The following is a 12,501-nucleotide window of genomic DNA, read 5'->3' on the forward strand; positions in this document are numbered from 1 at the left end:
GTGGTAAATTGCAAAAGTCTTATTAATACATAACAATAATGCAGATCAATTTTGGAGACGGGAATAAGAGAATGGAGACCATAAAAGCAATCAAAAATAAGAAAGCACCGGGACCTGAAGGCATCTTATCTGAGCTTATAAAATACGGACCAAAAAAATTACACTGGATGATACAATGGATATTTCAGAAAGCCATAAATGGAGAACAACTCCCAAAGAAATGGACGGAGGCATATATGACATCTATATTTAAGAAAGGAGATAGAAAACGATGCGAAAACTACAGAGGAATAAGCGTAATATCATCAATAGGAAGATTATATGAGAATATACTGCAAGAAAAGATAGAGCAAGCGATAAAAGGCAAAATCGGGGAGGATCAGGCAGGCTTCATGGGCAGGAAGATCATGCATAGGCCACATATACACACTGGAACAACTGTTGGAAAAGAAAAAAGCAAAAAATAGAGATATACACTTGGCATTTGTGGACCTGAGAAAGACATATGACTCTATACCAAGGTCAGAACTATGGGAGGCAATGTAGAAATTAGAAATACAGACGGAACTCATAAAAGCTACAAAAGCTCTGTATAAAGAAAATAAAGTGTCCATTAAAATGGGAACAAGAATCTTATGAGACTTTATCAAAACAAAAAGGGCTCCTGCAGGGTTGTTCCACATCTCCAACCCTATTCAAAATATACGAATACCTATATACGTTAAGTTTTGCAGACGATCAAGTAATGATTGCACAAGACCAAGACGACCTCAGCTACATGATGAAGAAACTACAAGAAGAATATACCAAGGCTGGCCTAGATATTAATCTCGCAAAAACAGAGTACCTATCTACAAGTGAAGAAGACATAGAAGATCTACAGATTGATGACAACGTAACAATCAAAGGAAAGGATAAATTCAAATACAAGGGGTTTATAATCACGAAAAAGGCAACAGAGGAAGAAATTACACAAAGATTAGGACAAACAAAAACAGCAATCCGACAACTTAACTCAGTATGGTAGGATAGAGACCTAAATATGAAGACAAAAACAGAGATTTATAAAACATTATTGCGAAGTATTATGACATATGGGGCTGAAAATTTGATCATAAACAAGAAAAACAGCAGTAAGATAGTAGCAACACAGGTGAAATGCCTGCGAAGATGCTGCAGAGTAACAAGAATGGATAGGAGAAGTAATGACGAAATAAAGCAAAGAACATCAATAGAAACAGACATACTAACATATATAGAACAAAAAAGACTAAAGTGGTATGGACATGTAAGAAGAACTAGCGACAGCAGATAGATAAAGAGAATAACCGAATGGAGCCCCATAGGAAGGAGGAGAACGACCCCGAAAATCCTGGAGGGACGAAGTAGAGGACGCCATGAGTAAAAGAGGCCTAAACGATGGAGAATGGGACAACAGAGAGAGATGGTTGAGCGAGGGAAGGCAGTGATTACTGTAGAATCCCTAAATATATATAATTTTAGAGACGAGAATGGGATAAAAAAAACCATAATCACAAAGAGTAGGTTTTTTTGTCAGAAAAGAAAACTAGTCTGTGTGTGCAACTATCTATGTGCTCAAAACAAGTGAAACAAAATGGCGTTAACTGATTCAATCGAAGATTTTAAGCCCAAGGAAGACGACATTAGTAATTATTTTAAGAGAATGGAATAGGTATTCGTGTGCAATGCAATCGAGGAAAATAAAAAAGTGCCCTCATTTTTTACTTTAATCGGTTGAGAAGCAAATGGGGCAATAAAAGATTTATTGTCACCTGAAATACCCAGTGCAAAGACTTATGCTGAATTGTAGAAAATATTAAAAAATCATCTTATAGTCCAAAAAGACTAGTTATCGCAAAGAGATATAAATTTTCACAAGATAGTTCAGAAGATTAACTTCTTTTATGAACAAACTAAAGAAATTATCAAAATATGCTAAATTTGGTACATTCTTGACAAAGGCATTTAAGGACAAGTTTGTCTGTGGATTAAGATCAAAGGCGATTAGAAGGAAACTTTTATAGAAAGCTAGGCACAAACTATAAGTTCTGAAGTAATAAATAAAGTCTTTATTTATAAAAGTTAAATTACCAAGTATCCAGAGTCAACATCAAGCTTCTCTGGTAATAAATTCAGAAATAACCAGCCAGAAAGTCATAGTCAGTTAAGTTAACACCAAATGAGAAAAAGTCAATGCCAGAGATGTCTTGCATTTCATAGTAATTCAATAACATAAATCCAATAACAGTCCAGTTATGTCGTGAAAGTGTTTTACTTATAATGTGACAGGTCACAAAACAAAATCACCTCTAAGTAGAGGAGAAAGTCAACCAAATAGTAGAAAGTCCAAATCATGTTGAAGTTAGGGATAGAAAATAAGGTAATGAGTTTTAAAGTAGATACAGGGTCTGATAGCACTATACCTAGTATCTTTTGAAATGTTTAAAAAAATGTTTTTTAATGTAGATTAATTAGACAAATCTAATATTAGGTATATTGAAAACTTTGCTCATGTACATGTTTTGCAGACAAATGTAAAATGAACAATTAGGTAGTATTGCAACAAACTTAAATTTAAAAGTGGTAAAATATAAATCTCAAGTTTTATAGTAGACGTAGAAGTTTAGTAAACAACATAGTCAACAACATAAATTGGTCAAAAGTAATATTATTATTAAAATCATTGGAAACATTTGAGTGGGCTAGTCGTATCGTTATAGATATGTGAAAAATTTAGCAGAAATAAAGTAAAAGAACCACTAATACCACACGAGGTACTTAAATATCCATTTGAGATAGTGGGGTCTAATATATTAGAATATGCCTCAAAATATTAGGTACTTAGTGTTAGTTGATTACTACAGCAACTAGTTTGAATTGAAAGAAATACAAAGTAAGTGTATAGATGAAATTTTAAAGCAATTAAAGGTAATATTTTCCAATTTTGGAATCTTTACAAAATTCATATCTGATAATAATCCCTACAACAGCTATAAATTTAAAGAATTTTGTAATCAGTACAGTAGACAGTGTGTTTTTACACATCCCAGGTACCCAAAATCGAATGAATTGACTAAAAAGACAGTACATATGTATGTAAACAAATATTTAAAAAATGTAACTACGAAGACGAAATCTTTGTTCATTTAGTAAAATATAGAGTTACAACACTATGTAGTCTTAGTGCTTCACCTTTAGAGTTGTTACAAAGCAGGTTACTAAGAACAGGTTTACATTATGTCAAATAGATTGTTAGAACCCAAAATCACTAATGAGTATGAGAAAAAAATCGAAAGAAAGTTGAAATCAAAAAACTATTATAATAATAATCGGCTCAGCACAACTCAGATTTTAGTGAAAACTAAGATATAATTATTTAAATTAAAGAAGGATGGGTGTTGAACACCAGAAAAAATTATTTCAAACACTAACACTGCACGTTCATACTTGGTGTGTGATCAAAATAGAAGACTTTATAGGAGAAATTCTTCCTTTCTAAAAAATACAAAAAATCGAACAGTTATAAATTCGCCTGACAATGAGAATCTAAGAGTAAACTGTAAACATAGTAGGGGTGATTCATCTAGTGATGAGAATACTTGTATGGCTAGTAGTAATGATGTATACAATAATGAAAATACTTTTGTAAATCTAATGACACGTCTAGTGAGTGTCAAAGTGTTATCAATAGGGAAGCAAAATGTACAAGATCAGGTAGGGTCATCAGTTTACCAAATAAGTTAAGAGACTATTATACCTACATAGGATTAGAAATGTATGTATCTGTTGTATATATGTATATACATTCATGTGTATTTGATAATTCACACTGTCAACTTAATAATTTTTATATTCTATGTAAGTAGTAGTATTAGTTATTAGTATTTGAAAACTTCTGATATTTAGGTGAGATGTTTTATATAGTCCGACAATGTTCAATTAAATGTGACTAATCTACAAATTGAACTAAGAGCTAACGGCAACCATGCGAAATCTCAGAAGGAAATTCTTACATTTTGAAGTTATACTTCTATACGAGCGCCCCACGTTGGAAATTTGTATGGGAGTGAATCTGTGAAATCATTACATATGTAAGATAATGCGTAAGAGAGAGACAGAAGATATATTTTCTCTCTCTTCCTCTCTCGAATATAAAAATGTTCCTTTTGTATAAATAATTTAATATTAAATATATTATATAAAAATATATATATATATACATATAATATTATACAGTGTAGGTAAAAGTTTATGGTCGGTATGTATCTTACGTGAGATGGAGTGAGAAACACCTATTTAAAAAGAGAGAGGTATATTAGGTCAGTCCATTATATCCTCGAAATAGCATTAGTGGAACTAAGAAAAGAGGAGAAGTTCAACATTGCCAAACTTATTGGTTTTATTTGACCTGTTGTCTTTTTAGCATTTTAACAACATTCTAAGTTAATCAAATTTGGGCGAATTGATTTAAATGGCAGCTTACTGTTTTTTATTTTAAATTTGCCACAGTTTTTCTTTACAATAAATTTAATTTAACAGTTTGATTTCCACTTCGGAAATCGTTTTACGTAAATAAAATTTATTAATGTGTCGTATTTTAAGTACGATTTCCGAATTGGAAATCTAAACATCAAAATAAGCTTATTTTAAAGTCACATTGTGCCTTATTAGCAATAAAAATAATAAATTGAAATATCAAACAATACAAAACCCTCTTACAAAATTATTTGGCAACGTCGAGCTCTAAAATATAGACGTTGAACTACAAACTATGTTCGTAGTTCTCTAATGCGACAAACAGTAGAGGTGAGTCGTTGACGTTTTTATCGTTAATGAAACTGAACTGCTTTTCATAAACAAGTAACAAGTTGAAAAACTAATTAAAATATTTAAGCGAGTACATAACCAAACATGCTTTCTTGAATCAACGAAAAATATACTGAAAAACTTTCAACAGCTTTTCAAATTTGTTGTAGTTGATTTATAACTAAGTTTTTCTTTGTAAAATTTGCATACAGCCTTCTCACTGTTAATGTCTTTCTCAAAGCGATGCCATAAAATACTAACATCTTTACGCGCAGACATGTTAAACACACGATTAGTTAATAAAGTAAATATTTAGTACTCACAGAATACGTTAGACAAAACACCAACTCCAAATAAAAATTTAGTTTGCTGAATTATATAAAACGTGAATCGGGGGCTCCCATGTGTTAATATTTCAAATTAAAAATAATCATGATCATTGAAAAATTCAGAAAGTCGAGCATAAAAGCTGCATCTTCTACAAATGTGCATTTTTTGAAATTACAATTATTACGCTTGTACTAGGTAAATGATTTTAACTAAGAAAAAGACTTCTTAATTGAATATTTACAATAAATAAATCCTTTAACGAATTATCAATACAGATTTCTGTTACGTTGTCTCTGTGGGCTTTTAATAATATTGACGACCAGTTTATTTTTAATATCTTTTATTAAAGACCAACTAAACTTAATACATGATTATATCTAACGAGCCATCTTTTGCCCCTCCTGTCCGCTGTCCATCTCCTTCACCTGTCACTCATGTTAAGGTAGGTTTACAAATATTAAGGTAGGTTCACATAACATAACATGCCCCTTTTTTTACAAAAAAAACTAAACTATCCCAACAACCTAAATCTACCCGCAACACTACACTGCCGCATTACTCTTCTGAAAATGAAAACCTTTTTGGTCTATTTACAATTCGACCACTCCTGGTACAAAATTGATTACTTATATTTAGTCTATGTGACCTATTTAAGCTAACATTTAAATTGTCATAACTTTGATTTAAAATTGATGTATCGTTGTTCATATTTGGAGCCTCATACAAATTGGAACTAGCTGCTGTACTATTTTCATGCTTAACTATCACCTCACTATTTTGTCTACTAATTGTACTGGCAGGCTTTAATATGTGTTGTCTGTTTCTACGATAATGTACACCTTCAGGTGTTCTGACGACATATGATCTTGGAAAAGGACCTATTTCTATCACAGTAGCTGGTAACCACGGTGATGATGGAACCTTTTTATAAAATACATTTTCTCCAACAAACAGATTTCGTAAGTTTCTAGCTGACCTATCATGATATTCTTTTACTTTCCTTTCTTTTTCCTTAATAAATTTGTTATATTCGTCCCTAGCAATTGTTTTTGGTATGAGTATTTTTTCACTAACACCTAATTTCATTCTTAAATTACGTGACATTAATAACTGAGCTGGAGAATAACCACATTCTAACGTTGTATTTCTGTATTGCAACATTCCCTGATATGGATCAGAGCCTGACTCTATACACTTACTAAAAATATTCTTTACAGTTTGAACTGTCCTCTCTACCAAACCATTACTTTTTGGATAATAAGGACTAGAACTTTGATAAGTAATGTCCCAATCTACTAAAAATGACTGAAACTCTTTTGATGAGAATGGGGGACCATTATCAGACATTAAGATCTATGGTATTCCATGTCTCGCAAATATAGACTTCATTGTACTAATTACCTCTTTTGCTGAAGTATTATTTAAAGGCGCTATTTCAAAGTATTTAGAATAATAATCTACTAATAATATGTATGTTACTTTACTATAATAAAAAAAATCAACACCAATTTTCTGCCAAGGCAAAGTTGGTATTTCATGTGGTAATAGTTGTTCTGGACTATTTGATCTATGATATTTAATACATACTGGACACTGTTCAACTTTATTCTTTATAACTACTGTCATGCCTGGCCAAAAAACTACTGTACGTGCTTGTCGAATACATTTTTCATATCCTAAATGACCTTCATGAATTATTTCTAATATAACTTGACGCAATGACTCAGGAATTATTATTTGATTTCCTCTAAAGACTAATCCATCCACAACATGTATTTCATGATTGAAATTGTAATACGGTTTAACCTCCGTTTCCAATTTATTTTTCGAACTTGGCCAACCTTCATTATAATATTTTATTATTGACTGTAAAACTCTATCAGTTTTGGTTGCTGCCTGTATTTCCATTAATTTTTTTGAAGACACAGCTAAATTGTTAACTAATAAACTTCCATGTATATGTAACTCTTCATCTCCACTATTAGTATTATCTGGACCTTCTACTGGTGCCCTACTTAATGTATCTGCGATGAAAAGAAATTTTCCTGGAGTATAGCTAACTTCTAAATCATAAAGCTGTAAGTTTAGCATCATCCTTTGCAAACGTGCTGGAACCTCAGATAATGGTTTTTTAAAAAGACTGACTAATGGTTTATGATCTGTTTCAACTTGAACTTTTCTACCATAAATGTATTGTTTAAATCTAGTACATCCGAACTGGATTGCATATAACTCTTTCTCTATTTGTGCATAATTTGACTGAGCCTGTGACAAAGATTTAGATGCATATGCTATAGGTTTTTTGTTTTGTAAAATCACTGCACCAACTGCAAATTGTGAACTATCAACTGATAATGTTAAAGGTAAATTGTTATCAAAATATGCTAGTACTGGCGTTTGACTAACCATTTCTTTAAGCGAGTCAAATTCTCTTCCATGCTCTTCTGTCCAATGAAAACTAATATTTTTTTTCAATAACAATCTTAAATTTTTTGTACGCTCTGCTAAATTATCTATGTACTCACCTAAATAATTAATCATTCCCAAAAATCTTCTAATATCAGCTACACTGTTAGGAATAGACATTTGACAAATTGCACTTACTTTACTAGAATCTGAACATATGCCTTCTGCACTAAAAATATGACCCAAATATTTTATATCTGATAATAGAAATTTGCATTTGTCCATATTGAATTTTAAATTGAATTGTTTTGCCCTTTCTAGTACTAGTTCTAGTATTTTATTGTGACCTTCCAAAGTTTCACTATAAATTAAAATATCATCTATATATAAACAAACTCCTTCTATGTCTCCAACTATTTCATTCATTACTTTATGAAAAATTTCAGGAGCGCAGCTTATACCGTAAGGTAATCTTGTAAATCTAAACCTTCCAAAGGGTTTATTAAATGTGCATAGCTTAGAACTCTCTAAATATAATGGTATCATCCAAAACCCTGTCTGTGCATCTAGTGTTGAAAAATATTTTGCTTTTGCTAATTTTGACCTAATCTCATTAAATGTTGGTATAGGATAATGACATCTTTTTATAGCTTTGTTTAAATTACGGGGATCCAGACAAACTCTCAAACTTTTATTACTTTTTTCGACTAAGACTATTGAATTTACCCATTCACTTGCTTCATTGACTTTTTCTATTACTCCCGTAGACAACATTCTGTTTAATTCTTCTTTTAATTTATCATGTAAAGAAAAAGGTATTCTTCTTGGCGGTTCTAATATAGGTTTAATATTTTTATCAATTTCTAAGTGACATACATTAGGTAGACAACCTAGATCAGTAAAAACTTGTTTATTTTTCTCTATTATAGACTCATGACTTACTAGACCAACTCTTTTAATTAATTTTAATTTATGACAAGTATCTAGACCCAAAATTGTTTGACACTCCAAATTCACAATAATGAACTCAATACTTTCTAACCTATTCTCAATTTCACATAACAAATTTACTTTTCCTACTATAGGTATGACATCATTTGAAAAAGACTTTAAATTTATACATGTAGGTACCAGTTCTAAGTTTTCTACATTAACCTCATTAAAAATTTTTATTGACATCACATTAGCTTGTGCACCTGTATCTAAATAACATACTATATTTATTTTATTGATTCTGACTACAATTGACCAATTCTGATTAATACTATTCTGGCTAATAGTTTTAATAACAAAACATGGATCATTTCTATTATTAGATGATTGTACTGTACTTTCTCTTAAATCTATTTTATTTACTCTTTTAGTTTGACAACATTTTGCATAATGACCTTGTTTTTTACAATAATGACAAATAGCTACTAATGCTGGACATTTATTTCTATGGTTTTCACCACATCTTTGACAAACTTTTCTTACCACTTGATCATTTTTACTATTCTTACTCTGATTTGCATATCCATTATATCTTGATTTAAAATTCTGACTCGTTACCTGACTTTGACTGTTTGTGTTCGTACCATCTATGTTGTACCTTTGACTATCATTTCTCCAACTTGGACCTGGGACTTCATTTCTATACCTTGAATAATTTGAATTGTGACTCTTGTAACTAATATTTTGGTAAAAATTCGGACCTGGACCATCTTTATTCTTCTCTACTTTGTATACCACTGCTTCTGAATTTTTATTTAACTGTTGTGCTTGCATTTGAGTTGTAATTATATTTTGAGCAGTTTGTAATACCTTTTCTGTCTTCAGATCTACTTCTTGCAACAGTTTTTGCTTAATTGAATGGTATTTAGGATTTAAACCAATAATGAACATGTCACACACCAAACTTTCTTTTAAAATTCCTCATTCACATGTTAAACTCAAATTCTTTAGACTAGTCATGAAATTTTCAATGGTTTCACCATCTTTCTGTACTCTAGTAAGAAAATAATGTCTTTCTACTGTTAAATTTTTCTTCGGGTTACAGTATTTTTCAAATTTTCCTACAACTTCTTGAAATGTTACAGTATCCATGTTAACCTCAAATGACTTGTAAATATTTCTTGCATCTGTACCAATATAGTGCAATAATGAAGCTACTTTTCTCGCATCGTTTTCTTCCTCTAAACCTGTGGCCCTCAAAAATATTTTGAAATTTATGCTCCACTCTCCCCAGTTGTGTGCCAAATTTCCTTGCATTGACAATGGTTGGATTTCATTTCCTATTACGTTACTTTTTATTTTTACAACGACAGGTTGATTCTGCTCTATAGAATCTTGTTCCGACATGGGTAAACTTTATTTTTTGACCGTTTTTAATTAAATTTCTTTTAAAACCAACCAGACCACCACGTGCTGTTAGACCATGTTTCGACTTTTGTATGACTATTATAATACTCGTTGCTATAATCTGACCTGAATTTTTACTTCTGACACCATGTTACGTTGTCTCTGTGGGCTTTTAATAATATTGACGACCAGTTTATTTTTAATATCTTTTATTAAAGACCAACTAAACTTAATACATGATTATATCTAACGAGCCATCTTTTGCCCCTCCTGTCCGCTGTCCATCTCGTTCACCTGTCACTCATGTTAAGGTAGGTTTACAAATATTAAGGTAGGTTCACATAACATAACAATTTCAGCTTCAGAACTAGTTGGCTTCCCAATGAGAAAACGTAGATTCGTTAACGACAAATAAACGGTTAAATAAAACAGTTCGGTGATTCAACGCTCATCTCTACAGAACAGGACTAGTGATAATATGTCATGCGTAATCACAGTAGCAAGTTGTTCTTTCATAAAGCATAATAAATAAACACACAGTCAGTAGGTCAGTATTAGTAAAGCATTATGAGGGAGCAGGTGTATTGTATTAAATTTAAACTGGACGAAAAATTTACGTCTTTTAATTAAAAATAAGACATTATTTGGTAATTTCCAAATAATATCTTAGAAACTATTTTCGTTTAGATTTTTTGGAGGTATTAAGTGTGAAAATAAGAATTAGTTCTATAAAAATGAAACAAAAAAAGATAAAATTAGTATAAAATTAGTTCTACAAAAATGAAATCAAATAAAAAATAATTCCAACACTACTGTTTAAATTAAAAATAACTCCAAACAATTAGAAATTCTAAACCAAATTCTTAGGTAATTAAATGTTCAAACAGACCACCAAGTTGTAACAAACAGTAACCAAATCTATTATACAAAGCATTCCTCACGGCGTTGAGTTCATCTGCCGATATGTTTTGGCTAAGTTGGATTATCTTTTCCTTTAGTTCCTCCAAGTTGGTGGCTCGCTCGAACTCATGCCTGTACAATTTTGTTTTTAGCATCCCCCAAAAATAAAAATCTAGAGGAGCTAACTCAGGTGACCGAGGGGGCCATTTTATTGTACCGTCTGTACTAATGACACATTCAGTAAAAATTAACGATAAATAAAGTATAATTTCACTATTTGAGAGAGTGAGTCATCGTTTAAAGACCCAGAAATGCGGAAAGCCGTTTGGAAATCCAGTGACGTACACTTACTTTTATTTTAACGTTAATTATATTTTATTTTTCAAATATTAATGTTCGAAATAGGCCACAATATATTTATTTACAAGTTTTTACTGACGTTTCGATCTCTATATCCAAAGACCGCTTTCAAAGATATAAATGATAGTAATATTTTTTTTATTTGTTTATTATTATATATTTTTATAATCTTATAAGTATTGTTTATTTTCTTTTTTTTTTCTATCTTTAAAAACGGAATAGAGATCGAAACGTCAATGTATTAAACATGTATATAGATATATTGTGGCTTATGTCCAACCTTCTTCCTAAAAATACAGAATGCCACAAACAAGCAGCTATAGAAAAATAAATATATCTGTCATTTGTATGTTTGAAAACGGTCTCTTTATAGAGATCGAAACGTCCGTAAATTAAACCTTTGAATAAATATATTGTGGCTTATTCCCAACATTATTTCTAAAAATACAGAACGACAAGCGAAAAGCCATAGAAAATAAATAGTACTATCATTTGTATAATTGAAAATGGTCTCTGGATATAGAGATCGAAACGTCAATAAATAAACATATGAATAAATATTTTGTGGCTCATTCCCTACATTCCCCTAAAAATAGAGAATGCCACAAACAAAAAGCTATAAAAAAGAAGTAATTTTGCAGAAAGTTTACTGATACCAACCGGCTGTCGCAGAAGTTACGCTAAAACGTCTTTTTGACGTTTAGCCAAGAGCCATATTGTCTTATTAAATAAAATGAACAAAACATTTAAACAGTATAAAACAAAACAAAATAAAATCCTATAAAACAAAATAAAATTCTATAAAAACAAAATAAAAATAATGTTTGATGTATTTAAACACAAACACTATACACACTTACTATGTTCTTCTCGTTTTTTTTTTGTTTTTGGTTTTTTTATGCTGATGTTCTTATTAAACTATTAGAAAATATTATTCGCTGTCTAAACCTGAAGATGCAGTGCTGCTATCGCTGTCATTATCTTCACCACCTGGTGTAATTATAATTGGCTCTAGTAAAACTTTGATATGAGTGTCAAGTTCCCACATACGATGTTCTTCTTTAATTATGTGGCCTATACATTTAGCCCATTTCTCTGGAGTTACATGGAGGATTGCTTGAATCAAAAGTTTCTTAATTTTGTTTAATTTGAACGTTTTGTTATTGCGTGCTACTTCTCCTTTCACTTGCTCCCAGATAAGTTCAATGGGATTAAGTTCGCAATGATAAGGTGGTAGACGCAGAACTTTGACACCATAATCTTTTGCAGTTTCATCTACAGCATATTTAAGATATTCAATTTTCCTTAACCGTGCAATGTCAAGTAGTTGAATTTTGA

At 31.0% G+C, this 12,501-nt stretch overlaps 1 protein-coding gene across 4 annotated transcripts in view; it reads left to right on the forward strand.

Moving 5' to 3' along the window:
• Positions 1–12,501, forward strand: part of LOC140434722 (ketimine reductase mu-crystallin) — a 369,483-nt gene that overhangs the window by 170,815 nt on the left and 186,167 nt on the right. The window lies entirely within an intron of this gene.

Source organism: Diabrotica undecimpunctata, chromosome 2 (genome assembly GCF_040954645.1).
Source record: "Diabrotica undecimpunctata isolate CICGRU chromosome 2, icDiaUnde3, whole genome shotgun sequence".
Lineage (NCBI taxonomy): Eukaryota > Metazoa > Arthropoda > Insecta > Coleoptera > Chrysomelidae > Diabrotica > Diabrotica undecimpunctata.